At 37.9% G+C, this 19,171-nt stretch overlaps 16 non-coding genes across 16 annotated transcripts; all 16 read left to right on the top strand.

Moving 5' to 3' along the window:
* Positions 1–83, top strand: TRNAL-UAA. The gene has a single exon. It is a non-coding gene; the product is annotated as a tRNA-Leu (tRNA).
* Positions 84–1,631: 1,548 nt separating this feature from the next.
* TRNAL-UAA lies at positions 1,632–1,714 on the top strand. The gene has a single exon. It is a non-coding gene; the product is annotated as a tRNA-Leu (tRNA).
* A 2,170-nt stretch (positions 1,715–3,884) lies between these two features.
* Positions 3,885–3,967, top strand: TRNAL-UAA. The gene has a single exon. It is a non-coding gene; the product is annotated as a tRNA-Leu (tRNA).
* Positions 3,968–7,134: 3,167 nt separating this feature from the next.
* Positions 7,135–7,217, top strand: TRNAL-UAA. Its single transcript has one exon. It is a non-coding gene; the product is annotated as a tRNA-Leu (tRNA).
* Positions 7,218–7,643: 426 nt separating this feature from the next.
* Positions 7,644–7,726, top strand: TRNAL-UAA. Its single transcript has one exon. It is a non-coding gene; the product is annotated as a tRNA-Leu (tRNA).
* A 1,547-nt stretch (positions 7,727–9,273) lies between these two features.
* TRNAL-UAA lies at positions 9,274–9,356 on the top strand. Its single transcript has one exon. It is a non-coding gene; the product is annotated as a tRNA-Leu (tRNA).
* Positions 9,357–9,893: 537 nt separating this feature from the next.
* TRNAL-UAA lies at positions 9,894–9,976 on the top strand. Its single transcript has one exon. It is a non-coding gene; the product is annotated as a tRNA-Leu (tRNA).
* Positions 9,977–10,402: 426 nt separating this feature from the next.
* Positions 10,403–10,485, top strand: TRNAL-UAA. The gene has a single exon. It is a non-coding gene; the product is annotated as a tRNA-Leu (tRNA).
* Positions 10,486–11,518: 1,033 nt separating this feature from the next.
* Positions 11,519–11,601, top strand: TRNAL-UAA. Its single transcript has one exon. It is a non-coding gene; the product is annotated as a tRNA-Leu (tRNA).
* Positions 11,602–13,143: 1,542 nt separating this feature from the next.
* Positions 13,144–13,226, top strand: TRNAL-UAA. The gene has a single exon. It is a non-coding gene; the product is annotated as a tRNA-Leu (tRNA).
* A 1,542-nt stretch (positions 13,227–14,768) lies between these two features.
* Positions 14,769–14,851, top strand: TRNAL-UAA. Its single transcript has one exon. It is a non-coding gene; the product is annotated as a tRNA-Leu (tRNA).
* Positions 14,852–15,277: 426 nt separating this feature from the next.
* TRNAL-UAA lies at positions 15,278–15,360 on the top strand. Its single transcript has one exon. It is a non-coding gene; the product is annotated as a tRNA-Leu (tRNA).
* A 1,033-nt stretch (positions 15,361–16,393) lies between these two features.
* Positions 16,394–16,476, top strand: TRNAL-UAA. Its single transcript has one exon. It is a non-coding gene; the product is annotated as a tRNA-Leu (tRNA).
* A 427-nt stretch (positions 16,477–16,903) lies between these two features.
* On the top strand, positions 16,904–16,986 carry TRNAL-UAA. Its single transcript has one exon. It is a non-coding gene; the product is annotated as a tRNA-Leu (tRNA).
* A 1,038-nt stretch (positions 16,987–18,024) lies between these two features.
* On the top strand, positions 18,025–18,107 carry TRNAL-UAA. Its single transcript has one exon. It is a non-coding gene; the product is annotated as a tRNA-Leu (tRNA).
* Positions 18,108–18,533: 426 nt separating this feature from the next.
* TRNAL-UAA lies at positions 18,534–18,616 on the top strand. Its single transcript has one exon. It is a non-coding gene; the product is annotated as a tRNA-Leu (tRNA).
* The last annotated feature ends 555 nt before the right edge of the window (positions 18,617–19,171 follow it).

Here is a 19,171-nt window from a genome sequence, read left to right as displayed (position 1 = left end):
ACCAGGATGGCCGAGTGGTTAAGGCGTTGGACTTAAGATCCAATGGATTTGTATCCGCGTGGGTTCAAACCCCACTCCTGGTATATCCTTTCTTTAAAAACGCTGAAGGAAAGTACAGTTGGTCCTGGGAGTAAGCGTTTCATTATCAGCAATCAAGATTGCATTATGAAAATTTGACTTTTTCTGGATGCAGTCTCAAAATGTCAACCGTGGGTTAATCAAAAACAAATCAAAGCCATTTCTACATACCACACTGGCCAAGTGGTTAAGGTTTTGGAAATAAAATCCAAAAGATTTGTATCTATTTGGGTGTAAACCCCTCTCCAAACGTGAGGCTTTTATTTGGAATTCTGCCAAGTTTCCTTCAAAGGAGCCAATCCTGGAATAACATTGAAGCTATTTTTGCATAGTCACAAAAACTTTCACCTGTCGCAACAATGAACTTTATGTTAACAACACTGCATAAATTCCTGGGCTTTAAACTTAAATTGCTACTTAAAGCAAAGAAAATTAAGATTCAAAGTCAGTTATTGAAGAAAGAAATTGTATAAACCTACATAAAGAGCTTTGTTGTTATAACTGTTGAAACGCTGAAGGTGACAACAGTTGACCCTCGGAGCAAGCGTTTTATTTTTAGCCATCAACATTTCATCATGAAAATTCAGCTTTTTGTGTATATAGTCTCAAAATGCCAACCTAGGGTTCATGAAGAGCAAATGATAGCCATTTGTTCATTGGTTCTTAGCAGGGTGACAAAATGGTTAAGGATTTGGAAATAAAACCATTAGATGCGTATCCATGTGGGTGTGAACACCTCTACAAGTGTGAGGTTTACCTTTCGGAGGTCTGTCACATTTCCTGCAAAGGAGCCAATCCTGGAGCAACATTGAAGCTGTACGCGCATGATCACAAGAACTTTCCCCTGTCGTAACAATGAACTTTATGTTATGACCAAGACATGAATTCCTTGGCTTTAGAGTCAAAATTGCTATTTAAGGAAAATATAATTAAGCTTTAAAGTTAGTTCATAAAGATAGAATTTGTTTAAACCTATAGAAAGTGCTGTGGTGTTATAACTGCTACCTTTGATGGCAAGCGTCTAATTCACAGATTTTCACCAGGATGGCCGAGTGGTTAAGGCGTTGGACTTAAGATCCAATGGATATATATCCACGTGGGTTCAAACCCCACTCCTGGTAGCCCTTTTCTTTAAAACGCTGAGGGTGATGACAACTAACACTCTGAGCAAGCTTTTTTCGGCCATCAACATTTCAATAATAATCTTTGGCTTTTTGTGTATGTGTATCCATATGGGTTTGAACCACTCTCCAAGCGTAAGGATGTTTTTTGGAGTTCTCCCAAGTTTCCTACAAAGGAGCCAATCCTGGAATAACATTAAAGCTATTCTTGCATGGTCATAAAAAACGTTCTCTAGTCGTCGCAACAATGATGTTTATGTTGTGACCACTAGATAAATTCATTGGCTTTGCACACGCAATTGCCATTTAAGGCAAAGATAATTAAGTTTCCAAGTCATTTCTTAAAGATAGAAATTATATAAACCTATGTAAAGAACTGTGGTGTTATAACTGTTTCCTTTCATTGCAATAAATAAAAGCTCGTAGACTTTCACCAGGATGGCCGAGTGGTTAAGGCGTTGGACTTAAGATCCAATGGATATGTATCCGCGTGGGTTCAAACCCCACTCCTGGTATATCCTTTCTTTAAAAACGCTGAAGGAAAGTACAGTTGGTCCTGGGAGCAAGCGTTTCATTATCAGCAATCAAGATTGCATTATGAAAATTTGACTTTTTCTGGATGCAGTCTCAAAATGTCAACCTTGGGTTAATCAAAAACAAATCAAAGCCATTTGTACATACCACACTGGCCAAGTGGTTAAGGTTTTGGAAATAAAATCCAAAAGAATTGTATCTATTTGGGTGTAAACCCCTCTCCAAACGTGAGGCTTATCTTTGGAATTCTGCCAAGTTTCCTTCAAAGGAGCCAATCCTGGAATAACATTGAAGCTATTTTTGCATAGTCACAAAAACTTTCCCCCTTTCGCAAAAAATTAACTTTATGTTAACAACACTGCATAAATTCCTGGGCTTTAAACTCAAATTGCTACTTAAAGCAAAGAAAATTAAGATTCAAAGTCAGTTATTAAAGAAAGAAATTGTATAAACCTACATAAAGAGCTTTGTTGTTATAACTGTTGAAACGCTGAAGGTGACAACAGTTGACCCTCGGAGCAAGCGTTTTATTTTTAGCCATCAACATTTCATTATGAAAATTCAGCTTTTTGTGTATGTAGTCTAAAAATGCCAACCTAGGGTTCATGAAGAGCAAATGATAGCCATTTGTTCATTGGTTCTTAGCAGGGTGACAAAATGGTTAAGGATTTGGAAATAAAACCATTAGATGCGTATCCATGTGGGTGTGAACACCTCTCCAAGTGTGAGGTTTACCTTTCGGAGGTCTGTCACATTTCCTGCAAAGGAGCCAATCCTGGAGCAACATTGAAGCTGTACGCGCATGGTCACAAGAACTTTCCCCTGTCGTAACAATGAACTTTATGTTATAACCAAGACATGAATTCCTTGGCTTTAGAGTCAAAATTGCTATTTAAGGAAAAGATAATTAAGCTTTAAAGTCAGTTCATAAAGATAGAAATTGTTTAAACCTATAGAAAGTGCTGTGGTGTTATAACTGCTACCTTTGATGGCAAGTGTCCAATTCACAGATTTTGACCAGGATGGCCGAGTGTTTAAGGCGTTGGACTTAAGATCCAATGGATATATATCCGCGTGGGTTCAAACCCCACTCCTGGTAGCCCTTTTCTTTAAAACGCTGAGGGTGATGACAACTAACACTCTGAGCAAGCTTTTTTCGGCCATCAACATTTCAATAATAATCTTTGGCTTTTTGTGTATGTGTATCCATATGGGTGTGAACCACTCTCCAAGCGTAAGGATGTTTTTTGGAGTTCTCCCAAGTTTCCTACAAAGGAGCCAATCCTGGAATAACATTGAAGCTATTCTTGCATGGTCATAAAAACGTTCTCTAGTTGTCGCAACAATGATGTTTATGTTGTGACCACTAGATAAATTCATTGGCTTTGCACACGCAATTGCCATTTAAGGCAAAGATAATTAAGTTTCCAAGTCATTTCTTAAAGATAGAAATTATATAAACCTATGATAAGAACTGTGGTGTTATAACTGTTTCCTTTTAATTGCAAGAAATAAAAGCTCGTAGATTTTCACCAGGATGGCCGAGTGGTTAAGGCGTTGGACTTAAGATCCAATGGATATGTATCCGCATGAGTTCAAACCCCACTCCTGGTATATCCTTTCTTTAAAAACGCTGAAGGAAAGTACAGTTGGTCCTGGGAGCAAGCGTTTCATTATCAGCAATCAAGATTGCATTATGAAAATTTGACTTTTTCTGGATGCAGTCTCAAAATGTCAACCGTGGGTTAATCAAAAACAAATCAAAGCCATTTCTACATACCACACTGGCCAAGTGGTTAAGGTTTTGGAAATAAAATCCAAAAGATTTGTATCTATTTGGGTGTAAACCCCTCTCCAAACGTGAGGCTTATATTTGAAATTCTGCCAAGTTTCCTTCAAAGGAGCCAATCCTGGAATAACATTGAAGCTATTTTTGCATAGTCATAAAAACTTTCACCTGTCGCAACAATGAACTTTATGTTATAACCAAGACATGAATTCCTTGGCTTTAGAGTCAAAATGGCTATTTAAGGAAAAGATAATTAAGCTTTAAAGTTAGTTCATAAAGATAGAAATTGTTTAAACCTATAGAAAGTGCTGTGGTGTTATAACTGCTACCTTTGATGGCAAGCGTCCAGTTCACAGATTTTCACCAGGATGGCCGAGTGGTTAAGGCGTTGGACTTAAGATCCAATGGATATATATCCGCGTGGGTTCAAACCCCACTCCTGGTAGCCCTTTTCTTTAAAACGCTGAGGGTGATGACAACTAACACTCTGAGCAAGCTTTTTTTTGGCCATCAACATTTCAATAATAATCTTTGGCTTTTATGTGTATCCATATGGGTGTGAACCACTCTCCAAGCGTAAGGATGTTTTTTGGAGTTCTCCCAAGTTTCCTACAAAGGAGCCAATCCTGGAATAACATTGAAGCTATTCTTGCATGGTCATAAAAACTTTCTCTAGTCGTCGCAACAATGATGTTTATGTTGTGACCACTAGATAAATTCATTGGCTTTGCACACGCAATTGCCATTTAAGGCAAAGATAATTAAGTTTCCAAGTCATTTCTTAAAGATAGAAATTATATAAACCTATGTAAAGAACTGTGGTGTTATAACTGTTTCTTTTAATTGCAAGAAATAAAAGCTCATAGACTTTCACCAGGAAGGCCGAGTGGTTAAGGCATTGGACTTAAGATCCAATGGATATGTATCCGCGTGGGTTCAAACCCCACTCCTGGTATATCCTTTCTTTAAAAACGCTGAAGGAAAGTACAGTTGGTCCTGGGAGCAAGCGTTTCATTATCAGCAATCAAGATTGCATTATGAAAATTTGACTTTTTCTGGATGCAGTCTCAAAATGTCAACCGTGGGTTAATCAAAAACAAATCAAAGCCATTTGTACATACCACACTGGCCAAGTGGTTAAGGTTTTGGAAATAAAATCCAAAAGATTTGTATCTATTTGGGTGTAAACCCCTCTCCAAACGTGAGGCTTATATTTGAAATTCTGCCAAGTTTGCTTCAAAGGAGCCAATCCTGGAATAACATTGAAGCTATTTTTGCATAGTCACAAAAACTTTCACCTGTCGCAACAATGAACTTTATGTTAACAACACTGCATAAATTCCTGGGCTTTAAACTCAAATTGCTACTTAAAGCAAAGAAAATTAAGATTCAAAGTCAGTTATTGAAGAAAGAAATTGTATAAACCTACATAAAGAGCTTTGTTGTTATAACTGTTGAAACGCTGAAGGTGACAACAGTTGACCCTCGGAGCAAGCGTTTTATTTTTAGCCATCAACATTTCATTATGAAAATTCAGCTTTTTGTGTATGTAGTCTCAAAATGCCAACCTAGGGTTCATGAAGAGCAAATGATAGCCATTTGTTCATTGGTTCTTAGCAGGGTGACAAAATGGTTAAGGATTTGGAAATAAAACCATTAGATGCGTATCCATGTGGGTGTGAACACCTCTCCAAGTGTGAGGTTTACCTTTCGGAGGTCTGTCACATTTCCTGCAAAGAAGCCAACCCTAGAGCAACATTGAAGCTGTACGCGCATGGTCACAAGAACTTTCCCCTGTCGCAACAATGAACTTTATGTTATGACCAAGACATGAATTCCTTGGCTTTAGAGTCAAAATTGCTATTTAAGGAAGAGATAATTAAGCTTTAAAGTTAGTTCATAAAGATAGAAATTGTTTAAACCTATAGAAAGTGCTGTGGTGTTATAACTGCTACCTTTGATGGCAAGCGTCCAGTTCACAGATTTTACTAGGATGGCCGAGTGGTTAAGGCGTTGGACTTAAGATCCAATGGATATATATCCGCGTGGGTTCAAACCCCACTCCTGGTAGCCCTTTTCTTTAAAACGCTGAGGGTGATGACAACTAACACTCTGAGCAAGCTTTTTTCGGCCATCAACATTTCAATAATAATCTTTGGCTTTTATGTGTATCCATATGGGTGTGAACCACTCTCCAAGCGTAAGGATGTTTTTTGGAGTTCTCCCAAGTTTCCTACAAAGGAGCCAATCCTGGAATAACATTGAAGCTATTCTTGCATGGTCATAAAAACGTTCTCTAGTTGTCGCAACAATGATGTTTATGTTGTGACCACTAGATAAATTCATTGGCTTTGCACACGCAATTGCCATTTAAGGCAAAGATAATTAAGTTTCCCAGTCATTTCTTAAAGATAGAAATTATATAAACCTATGTAAAGAACTGTGGTGTTATAACTGTTTCCTTTCATTGCAATAAATAAAAGCTTGTAGACTTTCACCAGGATGGCCGAGTGGTTAAGGCGTTAGACTTAAAATCCAATGGATATGTATCTGCGTGGGTTCAAACCCAACTCCTGGTATATCCTTTCTTTAAAAACGCTGAAGGAAAGTACAGTTGGTCCTGGGAGCAAGCGTTTCATTATAAGCAATCAAGAATTCATTATGAAAATTTGACTTTTTCTGGATGCAGTCTCAAAATGTCAACCTTGGGTTAATCAAAAACAAATCAAAGCCATTTGTACATACCACACTGGCCAAGTGGTTAAGGTTTTGGAAATAAAATCCAAAAGATTTGTATCTATTTGGGTGTAAACCCCTCTCCAAACGTGAGGCTTATCTTTGGAATTCTGCCAAGTTTCCTTCAAAGGAGCCAATCCTGGAATAACATTGAAGCTATTTTTGCATAGTCACAAAAACTTTCACCTGTCGCAACAATGAACTTTATGTTAACAACACTGCATAAATTCCTGGGCTTTAAACTCAAATTGCTACTTAAAGCAAAGAAAATTAAGATTCAAAGTCAGTTATTGAAGAAAGAAATTGTATAAACCTACATAAAGAGCTTTGTTGTTATAACTGTTGAAACGCTGAAGGTGACAACAGTTGACCCTCGGAGCAAGCGTTTTATTTTTAGCCATCAACATTTCATTATGAAAATTCAGCTTTTTGTGTATGTAGTCTCAAAATGCCAACCTAGGGTTCATGAAGAGCAAATGATAGCCATTTGTTCATTGGTTCTTAGCAGGGTGACAAAATGGTTAAGGATTTGGAAATAAAACCATTAGATACGTATCCATGTGGGTGTGAACACCTCTCCAAGTGTGAGGTTTACCTTTCGGAGGTCTGTCACATTTCCTGCAAAGGAGCCAACCCTAGAGCAACATTGAAGCTGTACGCGCATGGTCACAAGAACTTTCCCCTGTCGCAACAATGAACTTTATGTTATGACCAAGACATGAATTCCTTGGCTTTAGAGTCAAAATTGCTATTTAAGGAAGAGATAATTAAGCTTTAAAGTTAGTTCATAAAGATAGAAATTGTTTAAACCTATAGAAAGTGCTGTGGTGTTATAACTGCTACTTTTGATGGCAAGCGTCCAATTCACAGATTTTCACCAGGATGGCCGAGTGGTTAAGGCGTTGGACTTAAGATCCAATGGATATGTATCCGCGTGGGTTCAAACCCCACTCCTGGTAGCCCTTTTCTTTAAAACGCTGAGGGTGATGACAACTAACACTCTGAGCAAGCTTTTTTCGGCCATCAACATTTCAATAATAATCTTTGGCTTTTATGTGTATCCATATGGGTGTGAACCACTCTCCAAGCGTAAGGATGTTTTTTGGAGTTCTCCCAAGTTTCCTACAAAGGAGCCAATCCTGGAATAACATTGAAGCTATTCTTGCATGGTCATAAAAACTTTCTCTAGTCGTCGCAACAATGATGTTTATGTTGTGACCACTAGATAAATTCATTGGCTTTGCACACGCAATTGCCATTTAAGGCAAAGATAATTAAGTTTCCAAGTCATTTCTTAAAGATAGAAATTATATAAACCTATGTAAAGAACTGTGGTGTTATAACTGTTTCCTTTCATTGCAAGAAATAAAAGCGCATAGACTTTCACCAGGATGGCCGAGTGGTTAAGGCGTTGGACTTAAGATCCAATGGATATGTATCCGCGTGGGTTCAAACCCCACTCCTGGTATATCCTTTCTTTAAAAACGCTGAAGGAAAGTACAGTTGGTCCTGGGAGCAAGCGTTTCATTATCAGCAATCAAGATTGCATTATGAAAATTTGACTTTTTCTGGATGCAGTCTCAAAATGTCAACCTTGGGTTAATCAAAAACAAATCAAAGCCATTTGTACATACCACACTGGCCAAGTGGTTAAGGTTTTGGAAATAAAATCCAAAAGATTTGTATCTATTTGGGTGTAAACCCCTCTCCAAACGTGAGGCTTATATTTGAAATTCTGCCAAGTTTCCTTCAAAGGAGCCAATCCTGGAATAACATTGAAGCTATTTTTGCATAGTCACAAAAACATTCACCTGTCGCAACAATGAACTTTATGTTAACAACACTGCATAAATTCCTGGGCTTTAAACTCAAATTGATACTTAAAGCAAAGAAAATTAAGATTCAAAGTCAGTTATTGAAGAAAGAAATTGTATAAACCTACATAAAGAGCTTTGTTGTTATAACTGTTGAAACGCTGAAGGTGACAACAGTTGACCCTCGGAGCAAGCGTTTTATTTTTAGCCATCAACATTTCATTATGAAAATTCAGCTTTTTGTGTATGTAGTCTCAAAATGCCAACCTAGGGTTCATGAAGAGCAAATGATAGCCATTTGTTCATTGGTTCTTAGCAGGGTGACAAAATGGTTAAGGATTTGGAAATAAAACCATTAGATGCGTATCCATGTGGGTGTGAACACCTCTCCAAGTGTGAGGTTTACCTTTCGGAGGTCTGTCACATTTCCTGCAAAGGAGCCAACCCTAGAGCAACATTGAAGCTGTACGCGCATGGTCACAAGAACTTTCCCCTGTCGCAACAATGAACTTTATGTTATGACCAAGACATGAATTCCTTGGCTTTAGAGTCAAAATTGCTATTTAAGGAAGAGATAATTAAGCTTTAAAGTTAGTTCATAAAGATAGAAATTGTTTAAACCTATAGAAAGTGCTGTGGTGTTATAACTGCTACCTTTGATGGCAAGCGTCCAGTTCACAGATTTTACCAGGATGGCCGAGTGTTTAAGGCGTTGGACTTAAGATCCAATGGATATATATCCGCGTGGGTTCAAACCCCACTCCTGGTAGCCCTTTTCTTTAAAACGCTGAGGGTGATGACAACTAACACTCTGAGCAAGCTTTTTTCGGCCATCAACATTTCAATAATAATCTTTGGCTTTTTGTGTATGTGTATCCATATGGGTGTGAACCACTCTCCAAGCGTAAGGATGTTTTTTGGAGTTCTCCCAAGTTTCCTACAAAGGAGCCAATCCTGGAATAACATTGAAGCTATTCTTGCATGGTCATAAAAACTTTCTCTAGTTGTCGCAACAATGATGTTTATGTTGTGACCACTAGATAAATTCATTGGCTTTGCACACGCAATTGCCATTTAAGGCAAAGATAATTAAGTTTCCAAGTCATTTCTTAAAGATAGAAATTATATAAACCTATGAAAAGAACTGTGGTGTTATAACTGTTTCCTTTTAATTGCAAGAAATAAAAGCTCGTAGATTTTCACCAGGATGGCCGAGTGGTTAAGGCGTTGGACTTAAGATCCAATGGATATGTATCCGCGTGGGTTCAAACCCCACTCCTGGTATATCCTTTCTTTAAAAACGCTGAAGGAAAGTACAGTTGGTCCTGGGAGCAAGCGTTTCATTATCAGCAATCAAGATTGCATTATGAAAATTTGACTTTTTCTGGATGCAGTCTCAAAATGTCAACCGTGGGTTAATCAAAAACAAATCAAAGCCATTTCTACATACCACACTGGCCAAGTGGTTAAGGTTTTGGAAATAAAATCCCCAAGATTTGTATCTATTTGGGTGTAAACCCCTCTCCAAACGTGAGGCTTATATTTGAAATTCTGCCAAGTTTCCTTCAAAGGAGCCAATCCTGGAATAACATTGAAGCTATTTTTGCATAGTCACAAAAACTTTCACCTGTCGCAACAATGAACTTTATGTTATGACCAAGACATGAATTCCTTGGCTTTAGAGTCAAAATTGCTATTTAAGGAAGAGATAATTAAGCTTTAAAGTTAGTTCATAAAGATAGAAATTGTTTAAACCTATAGAAAGTGCTGTGGTGTTATAACTGCTACCTTTGATGGCAAGCGTCCAGTTCACAGATTTTCACCAGGATGGCCGAGTGGTTAAGGCGTTGGACTTAAGATCCAATGGATATATATCCGCGTGGGTTCAAACCCCACTCCTGGTAGCCCTTTTCTTTAAAACGCTGAGGGTGATGACAACTAACACTCTGAGCAAGCTTTTTTCGGCCATCAACATTTCAATAATAATCTTTGGCTTTTATGTGTATCCATATGGGTGTGAACCACTCTCCAAGCGTAAGGATGTTTTTTGGAGTTCTCCCAAGTTTCCTACAAAGGAGCCTATCCTGGAATAACATTGAAGCTATTCTTGCATGGTCATAAAAACTTTCTCTAGTCGTCGCAACAATGATGTTTATGTTGTGACCACTAGATAAATTCATTGGCTTTGCACACGCAATTGCCATTTAAGGCAAAGATAATTAAGTTTCCAAGTCATTTCTTAAAGATAGAAATTATATAAACCTATGTAAAGAACTGTGGTGTTATAACTGTTTCCTTTCATTGCAAGAAATAAAAGCTCATAGACTTTCACCAGGATGGCCGAGTGGTTAAGGCGTTGGACTTAAGATCCAATGGATATGTATCCGCGTGGGTTCAAACCCCACTCCTGGTATATCCTTTCTTTAAAAACGCTGAAGGAAAGTACAGTTGGTCCTGGGAGCAAGCGTTTCATTATCAGCAATCAAGATTGCATTATGAAAATTTGAATTTTTCTGGATGCAGTCTCAAAATGTCAACCGTGGGTTAATCAAAAACAAATCAAAGCCATTTCTACATACCACACTGGCCAAGTGGTTAAGGTTTTGGAAATAAAATCCAAAAGATTTGTATCTATTTGGGTGTAAACCCCTCTCCAAACGTGAGGCTTATATTTGAAATTCTGCCAAGTTTCCTTCAAAGGAGCCAATCCTGGAATAACATTGAAGCTATTTTTGCATAGTCACAAAAACTTTCACCTGTCGCAACAATGAACTTTATGTTAACAACACTGCATAAATTCCTGGGCTTTAAACTCAAATTGCTACTTAAAGCAAAGAAAATTAAGATTCAAAGTCAGTTATTGAAGAAAGAAATTGTATAAACCTACATAAAGAGCTTTGTTGTTATAACTGTTGAAACGCTGAAGGTGACAACAGTTGACCCTCGGAGCAAGCGTTTTATTTTTAGCCATCAACATTTCATTATGAAAATTCAGCTTTTTGTGTATGTAGTCTCAAAATGCCAACCTAGGGTTCATGAAGAGCAAATGATAGCCATTTGTTCATTGGTTCTTAGCAGGGTGACAAAATGGTTAAGGATTTGGAAATAAAACCATTAGATGCGTATCCATGTGGGTGTGAACACCTCTCCAAGTGTGAGGTTTACCTTTCGGAGGTCTGTCACATTTCCTGCAAAGGAGCCAACCCTGGAGCAACATTGAAGCTGTACGCGCATGGTCACAAGAACTTTCCCCTGTCGCAACAATGAACTTTATGTTATGACCAAGACATGAATTCCTTGGCTTTAGAGTCAAAATTGCTATTTAAGGAAAAGATAATTAAGCTTTAAAGTTAGTTCATAAAGATAGAAATTGTTTAAACCTATAGAAAGTGCTTTGGTGTTATAACTGCTACCTTTGATGGCAAGAGTGAAATTCACAGATTTTCACCAGGATGGCCGAGTGGTTAAGGCGTTGGACTTAAGATCCAATGGATATATATCCGCGTGGGTTCAAACCCCACTCCTGGTAGCCCTTTTCTTTAAAACGCTGAGGGTGATGACAACTAACACTCTGAGCAAGCTTTTTTCGGCCATCAACATTTCAATAATAATCTTTGGCTTTTATGTGTATCCATATGGGTGTGAACCACTCTCCAAGCGTAAGGATGTTTTTTGGAGTTCTCCCAAGTTTCCTACAAAGGAGCCAATCCTGGAATAACATTGAAGCTATTCTTGCATGGTCATAAAAACTTTCTCTAGTCGTCGCAACAATGATGTTTATGTTGTGACCACTAGATAAATTCATTGGCTTTGCACACGCAATTGCCATTTAAGGCAAAGATAATTAAGTTTCCAAGTCATTTCTTAAAGATAGAAATTATATAAACCTATGTAAAGAACTGTGGTGTTATGACTGTTTCCATTCATTGCAAGAAATAAAAGCTCATAGACTTTCACCAGGATGGCCGAGTGGTTAAGGCGTTGGCTTTAAGATCCAAAGGATATGTATCCGCGTGGGTTCAAACCCTACTCCTGGTATATTCTTTCTTTAAAAACGCTGAAGGAAAGTACAGTTGGTCCTTGGAGCAAGCGTTTCATTATCAGCAATCAAGATTGCATTATGAAAATTTGACTTTTTCTGGATGCAGTCTCAAAATGTCAACCGTGGGTTAATCAAAAACAAATCAAAGCCATTTCTACATACCACACTGGCCAAGTGGTTAAGGTTTTGGAAATAAAATCCAAAAGAATTGTATCTATTTGGGTGTAAACCCCTTTTCAAACGTGAGGCTTATATTTGAATTTCTGCCAAGTTTCCTTCAAAGGAGCCAATCCTGGAATAACATTGAAGCTATTTTTGCATAGTCACAAAAACTTTCACCTGTCGCAACAATGAACTTTATGTTAACAACACTGCATAAATTCCTGGGCTTTAAACTCAAATTGCTACTTAAAGCAAAGAAAATTAAGATTCAAAGTCAGTTATTGAAGAAAGAAATTGTATAAACCTACATAAAGAGCTTTGTTGTTATAACTGTTGAAACGCTGAAGGTGACAACAGTTGACCCTCGGAGCAAGCGTTTTATTTTTAGCCATCAACATTTCATTATGAAAATTCAGCTTTTTGTGTATGTAGTCTCAAAATGCCAACCTAGGGTTCATGAAGAGCAAATGATAGCCATTTGTTCATTGGTTCTTAGCAGGGTGACAAAATGGTTAAGGATTTGGAAATAAAACCATTAGATGCGTATCCATGTGGGTGTGAACACCTCTCCAAGTGTGAGGTTTACCTTTCGGAGGTCTGTCACATTTCCTGCAAAGGAGCCAACCCTAGAGCAACATTGAAGCTGTACGCGCATGGTCACAAGAACTTTCCCCTGTCGCAACAATGAACTTTATGTTATGACCAAGACATGAATTCCTTGGCTTTAGAGTCAAAATTGCTATTTAAGGAAAAGATAATTAAGCTTTAAAGTTAGTTCATAAAGATAGAAATTGTTTAAACCTATAGAAAGTGCTGTGGTGTTATAACTGCTACCTTTGATGGCAAGCGTCCAGTTCACAGATTTTCACCAGGATGGCCGAGTGGTTAAGGCGTTGGACTTAAGATCCAATGGATATATATCCGCGTGGGTTCAAACCCCACTCCTGGTAGCCCTTTTCTTTAAAACGCTGAGGGTGATGACAACTAACACTCTGAGCAAGCTTTTTTCGGCCATCAACATTTCAATAATAATCTTTGGCTTTTATGTGTATCCATATGGGTGTGAACCACTCTCCAAGCGTAAGGATGTTTTTTGGAGTTCTCCCAAGTTTCCTACAAAGGAGCCAATCCTGGAATAACATTGAAGCTATTCTTGCATGGTCATAAAAACTTTCTCTAGTCGTCGCAACAATGATGTTTATGTTGTGACCACTAGATAAATTCATTGGCTTTGCACACGCAATTGCCATTTAAGGCAAAGATAATTAAGTTTCCAAGTCATTTCTTAAAGATAGAAATTATATAAACCTATGTAAAGAACTGTGGTGTTATAACTGTTTCCTTTAATTGCAAGAAATAAAAGCTCATAGACTTTCACCAGGTTGGCCGAGTGGTTAAGGCGTTGGACTTAAGATCCAATGGATATGTATCCGCGTGGATTGAAACCCCACTCCTGGTATATCCTTTCTTTAAAAACGCTGAAGGAAAGTACAGTTGGTCCTGGGAGCAAGCGTTTCATTATCAGCAATCAAGATTGCATTATGAAAATTTGACTTTTTCTGGATGCAGTCTCAAAATGTCAACCGTGGGTTAATCAAAAACAAATCAAAGCCATTTCTACATACCACACTGGCCAAGTGGTTAAGGTTTTGGAAATAAAATCCAAAAGATTTGTATCTATTTGGGTGTAAACCCCTCTCCAAACGTGAGGCTTATATTTGAAATTCTGCCAAGTTTCCTTCAAAGGAGCCAATCCTGGAATAACATTGAAGCTATTTTTGCATAGTCACAAAAACTTTCACCTGTCGCAACAATGAACTTTATGTTAACAACACTGCATAAATTCCTGGGCTTTAAACTCAAATTGCTACTTAAAGCAAAGAAAATTAAGATTCAAAGTCAGTTATTGAAGAAAGAAATTGTATAAACCTACATAAAGAGCTTTGTTGTTATAACTGTTGAAACGCTGAAGGTGACAACAGTTGACCCTCGGAGCAAGCGTTTTATTTTTAGCCATCAACATTTCATTATGAAAATTCAGCTTTTTGTGTATGTAGTCTCAAAATGCCAACCTAGGGTTCATGAAGAGCAAATGATAGCCATTTGTTCATTGGTTCTTAGCAGGGTGACAAAATGGTTAAGGATTTGGAAATAAAACCATTAGATGCGTATCCATGTGGGTGTGAACACCTCTCCAAGTGTGAGGTTTACCTTTCGGAGGTCTGTCACATTTCCTGCAAAGGAGCCAACCCTAGAGCAACATTGAAGCTGTACGCGCATGGTCACAAGAACTTTCCCCTGTCGCAACAATGAACTTTATGTTATGACCAAGACATGAATTCCTTGGCTTTAGAGTCAAAATTGCTATTTAAGGAAGAGATAATTAAGCTTTAAAGTTAGTTCATAAAGATAGAAATTGTTTAAACCTATAGAAAGTGCTGTGGTGTTATAACTGCTACCTTTGATGGCAAGCGTCCAGTTCACAGATTTTCACCAGGATGGCCGAGTGGTTAAGGCGTTGGACTTAAGATCCAATGGATATATATCCGCGTGGGTTCAAACCCCACTCCTGGTAGCCCTTTTCTTTAAAACGCTGAGGGTGATGACAACTAACACTCTGAGCAAGCTTTTTTTGGCCATCAACATTTCAATAATAATCTTTGGCTTTTATGTGTATCCATATGGGTGTGAACCACTCTCCAAGCGTAAGGATGTTTTTTGGAGTTCTCCCAAGTTTCCTACAAAGGAGCCAATCCTGGAATAACATTGAAGCTATTCTTGCATGGTCATAAAAACTTTCTCTAGTCGTCGCAACAATGATGTTTATGTTGTGACCACTAGATAAATTCATTGGCTTTGCACACGCAATTGCCATTTAAGGCAAAGATAATTAAGTTTCCAAGTCATTTCTTAAAGATAGAAATTATATAAACCTATGTAAAGAACTGTGGTGTTATAAATGTTTCCTTTCATTGCAAGAAATAAAAGCTCACAGACTTTCACCAGGATGGCCGAGTGGTTAAGGCGTTGGACTTAAGATCCAATGGATTTGTATCCGCGTGGGTTCAAACCCCACTCCTGGTATATCCTTTCTTTAAAAACACTGAAGGAAAGTACAGTTGGTCCTTGGAGCAAGCGTTTCATTATCAGCAATCAAGAATTCATTATGAAAATTTGACTTTTTCTGGATGCAGTCTCAAAATGTCAACCTTGGGTTAATCAAAAACAAATCAAAGCCATTTCTACATACCACACTGGCCAAGTGGTTAAGGTTTTGGAAATAAAATCCAAAAGATTTGTATCTATTTGGGTGTAAACCCCTCTCCAAACGTGAGGCTTATATTTGAAATTCTGCCAAGTTTCCTTCAAAGGAGCCAATCCTGGAATAACATTGAAGCTATTTTTGCATAGTCACAAAAACTTTCACCTGTCGCAACAATGAACTTTATGTTAACAACACTGCATAAATTCCTGGGCTTTAAACTCAAATTGCTACTTAAAGCAAAGAAAATTAAGATTCAAAGTCAGTTATTGAAGAAAGAAATTGTATAAACCTACATAAAGAGCTTTGTTGTTATAACTGTTGAAACGCTGAAGGTGACAACAGTTGACCCTCGGAGCAAGCGTTTTATTTTTAGCCATCAACATTTCATTATGAAAATTCAGCTTTTTGTGTATGTAGTCTCAAAATGCCAACCTAGGGTTCATGAAGAGCAAATGATAGCCATTTGTTCATTGGTTCTTAGCAGGGTGACAAAATGGTTAAGGATTTGGAAATAAAACCATTAGATGCGTATCCATGTGGGTGTGAACACCTCTCCAAGTGTGAGGTTTACCTTTCGGAGGTCTGTCACATTTCCTGCAAAGGAGCCAACCCTAGAGCAACATTGAAGCTGTACGCGCATGGTCACAAGAACTTTCCCCTGTCGCAACAATGAACTTTATGTTATGACCAAGACATGAATTCCTTGGCTTTAGAGTCAAAATTGCTATTTAAGGAAAAGATAATTAAGCTTTAAAGTTAGTTCATAAAGATAGAAATTGTTTAAACCTATAGAAAGTGCTGTGGTGTTATAGCTGCTACCTTTGATGGCAAGCGTCCAATTCACAGATTTTCACCAGGATGGCCGAGTGGTTAAGGCGTTGGACTTAAGATCCAATGGATATGTATCCGCGTGGGTTCAAACCCCACTCCTGGTAGCCCTTTTCTTTAAAACGCTGAGGGTGATGACAACTAACACTCTGAGCAAGCTTTTTTTCGGCCATCAACATTTCAATAATAATCTTTGGCTTTTATGTGTATCCATATGGGTGTGAACCACTCTCCAAGCGTAAGGATGTTTTTTGGAGTTCTCCCAAGTTTCCTACAAAGGAGCCAATCCTGGAATAACATTGAAGCTATTCTTGCATGGTCATAAAAACTTTCTCTAGTCGTCGCAACAATGATGTTTATGTTGTGATCACTAGATAAATTCATTGGCTTTGCACACGCAATTGCCATTTAAGGCAAAGATAATTAAGTTTCCAAGTCATTTCTTAAAGATAGAAATTATATAAACCTATGTAAAGAACTGTGGTGTTATAACTGTTTCCTTTCATTGCAAGAAATAAAAGCGCATAGACTTTCACCAGGATGGCCGAGTGGTTAAGGCGTTGGACTTAAGATCCAATGGATATGTATCCGCGTGGGTTCAAACCCCACTCCTGGTATATCCTTTCTTTAAAAACGCTGAAGGAAAGTACAGTTGGTCCTGGGAGCAAGCGTTTCATTATCAGCAATCAAGATTGCATTATGAAAATTTGACTTTTTCTGGATGCAGTCTCAAAATGTCAACCGTGGGTTAATCAAAAACAAATCAAAGCCATTTCTACATACCACACTGGCCAAGTGGTTAAGGTTTTGGAAATAAAATCCAAAAGATTTGTATCTATTTGGGTGTAAACCCCTCTCCAAACGTGAGGCTTATATTTGAAATTCTGCCAAGTTTCCTTCAAAGGAGCCAATCCTGGAATAACATTGAAGCTATTTTTGCATAGTCACAAAAACTTTCACCTGTCGCAACAATGAACTTTATGTTAACAACACTGCATAAATTCCTGGGCTTTAAACTCAAATTGCTACTTAAAGCAAAGAAAATTAAGATTCAAAGTCAGTTATTGAAGAAAGAAATTGTATAAACCTACATAAAGAGCTTTGTTGTTATAACTGTTGAAACGCTGAAGGTGACAACAGTTGACCCTCGGAGCAAGCGTTTTATTTTTAGCCATCAACATTTCATTATGAAAATTCAGCTTTTTGTGTATGTAGTCTCAAAATGCCAACCTAGGGTTCATGAAGAGCAAATGATAGCCATTTGTTCATTGGTTCTTAGCAGGGTGACAAAATGGTTAAGGATTTGGAAATAAAACCATTAGATGCGTATCCATGTGGGTGTGAACACCTCTCCAAGTGTGAGGTTTACCTTTCGGAGGTCTGTCACATTTCCTGCAAAGGAGCCAACCCTAGAGCAACATTGAAGCTGTACGCGCATGGTCACAAGAACTTTCCCCTGTCGCAACAATGAACTTTATGTTATGACCAAGACATGAATTCCTTGGCTTTAGAGTCAAAATTGCTATTTAAGGAAAGGAAAAGATAATTAAGCTTTAAAGTTAGTTCATAAAGATAGAAATTGTTTAAACCTATAGAAAGTGCTGTGGTGTTATAACTGCTACCTTTGATGGCAAGCGTCCAGTTCACAGATTTTCACCAGGATGGCCGAGTGGTTAAGGCGTTGGACTTAAGATCCAATGGATATATATCCGCGTGGGTTCAAACCCCACTCCTGGTAGCCCTTTTCTTTAAAACGCTGATGGTGATGACAACTAACACTCTGAGCAAGCTTTTTTTGGCCATCAACATTTCAATAATAATCTTTGGCTTTTATGTGTATCCATATGGGTGTGAACCACTCTCCAAGCGTAAGGATGTTTTTTGGAGTTCTCCCAAGTTTCCTACAAAGGAGCCAATCCTGGAATAACATTGAAGCTATTCTTGCATGGTCATAAAAACTTTCTCTAGTCGTCGCAACAATGATGTTTATGTTGTGACCACTAGATAAATTCATTGGCTTTGCACACGCAATTGCCATTTAAGGCAAAGATAATTAAGTTTCCAAGTCATTTCTTAAAGATAGAAATTATATAAACCTATGTAAAGAACTGTGGTGTTATAACTGTTTCCTTTCATTGCAAGAAATAAAAGTTCATAGACTTTCACCAGGATGGCCGAGTGGTTAAGGCGTTGGACTTAAGATCCAATGGATATGTATCCGCGTGGGTTCAAACCCCACTCCTGGTATATCCTTTCTTTAAAAAAGCTGAAGGAAAGTACAGTTGGTCCAGGGAGCAAGCGTTTCATTATCAGCAATCAAGATTGCATTATGAAAATTGGAATTTTTCTGGATGCAGTCTAAAAATGTCAACCGTGGGTTAATCAAAAACAAATCAAACCCATTTGTACATACCACACTGGCCAAGTGGTTAAGGTTTTGGAAATAAAATCCAAAAGATTTGTATCTATTTGGGTGTAAACCCCTCTCCAAACGTGAGGCTTATATTTGAAATTCTGCCAAGTTTGCTTCAAAGGAGCCAATCCTGGAATAACATTGAAGCTATTTTTGCATAGTCACAAAAACTTTCACCTGTCGCAACAATGAACTTTATGTTAACAACACTGCATAAATTCCTGGGCTTTAAACTCAAATTGCTACTTAAAGCAAAGAAAATTAAGATTCAAAGTCAGTTATTGAAGAAAGAAATTGTATAAACCTACATAAAGAGCTTTGTTGTTATAACTGTTGAAACGCTGAAGGTGACAACAGTTGACCCTCGGAGCAAGCGTTTTATTTTTAGC

This window comes from Bufo bufo, chromosome 6 (assembly GCF_905171765.1).
Source record: "Bufo bufo chromosome 6, aBufBuf1.1, whole genome shotgun sequence".
Lineage (NCBI taxonomy): Eukaryota > Metazoa > Chordata > Amphibia > Anura > Bufonidae > Bufo > Bufo bufo.
Note: the sequence above shows the minus strand (reverse complement) of the source record. Positions and strands in the feature narration are given on the sequence as shown.